Genomic DNA, 1,349 nt, shown 5'->3' on the forward strand with positions numbered 1-1,349 from the left:
AAGGAACTACACCAATATCACATTGCAGGAAATGGAAGAGTTGGATTTATATCTACACTCCAGACTCCTCCTAACCACCTCAATTAGTGTGTGTGCCTTCTTGCCTATTGTTGAGGAGATCAGAGGGATAAAGAGGTTTTTTAAAAAAATTATTTTTTAATTGAAAAGATATCACATTAGAAGAATTTTATTAGTATTTTCATTCATCCAGATAAAATAGCTGATACGAAATAGAAATACTTAATTACATTTTCATGTATAAGAATGATTATATGGTGCTCGCTTTGGCAGCACATATACTAAAATTGGAACGATACAGAGAAGATTAGCATGGCTCCTGCGCAAGGATGACACGCAAATTCGTGAAGCATTCCATATTTTTGTTTGATTCCCAGCATCCCATATGGTCCCCTGAGCACCGCCAGGGATAATTCCTGAGTGCAGAACCAGGAGTAACCCCTGTGCATCACCAGGTGTAACCCCCCCCACAAAAACCCAGAAAAGGGTTCTATATGGAATCAAGAAAATTAATTTATGTAATTACGTGCTAGATTTCATTAAGGGATATCTAGTGAGAGATGAATGATATATGAAAAAGCATTTTGATGGTCAGAAAGATAAAATCACCTAAATAAAACATTACATTGCTTTTTTTTTAAAAAAAAGAATGATTATATGGGTTGAAAGTAAAAGTAGATGCAAAATTTAGAAATACAATGTATGATTTCCATTTTAGTCCTGTTTATTTACATATTCTAATATAGTATATGTGAGTCACATATGTGTACATGTGTGTCAATGTCACACAGGAACTCAAAATGAAATTTGATTCAAGCTTGAGTTAAAAATGACTGTAGTTTTGACTTTTAAAACATTATCTGTTTATTTCCCTTTCTCTGTTGATAACTCCCAGTTGTAACACTAAAATCTTATAAATATAGCACAGTTAACTTGCAAAATGAGTTTAGTGTTCTCGGAGCAGTCCAAGTTGAACAACACATAATTTGGCACAATTTGGTGGGCCTGAATTTAAGGCAAATACAAGCCTGAGAGAGCATAGAGGCTTTATTATTTCTAAGTGAGTTCATGTAGTGTACAAGGGTGAACTGATCAGAAACCCCCACCCAACACTCCACCCCATCCAAGGCATTCAGTTCTCCTGCTTTCATAAATGTCGCATTCACAGCACAATATTTCCCATTACCGAATGGAAATGCTGTTGTTTCGAATTACCACCTGTGCTCCTGGAAGAATGGTAAATGCCATCTCCTTTGGGGCCCGCACCCCTGCTACCCTCTGCCCTTCTCAGTGGTGTCATTGGGAAGCTGGCAAGGCAAAGAGATTATGGC

General features: G+C 37.0%; 1 non-coding gene across 1 annotated transcript; it reads left to right on the forward strand.

Annotated features, from left to right (window-relative positions):
• Nucleotides 1-275: 275 nt before the first annotated feature.
• LOC130027957 (U6 spliceosomal RNA) lies at nt 276-382 on the forward strand. Its single transcript, XR_008793141.1, has one exon. It is a non-coding gene; the product is annotated as a U6 spliceosomal RNA (small nuclear RNA).
• Nucleotides 383-1,349: the final 967 nt, after the last annotated feature.

Source organism: Sorex fumeus, unplaced genomic scaffold (genome assembly GCF_029834395.1).
Source record: "Sorex fumeus unplaced genomic scaffold, SorFum_2.1 ptg000037l, whole genome shotgun sequence".
Lineage (NCBI taxonomy): Eukaryota > Metazoa > Chordata > Mammalia > Eulipotyphla > Soricidae > Sorex > Sorex fumeus.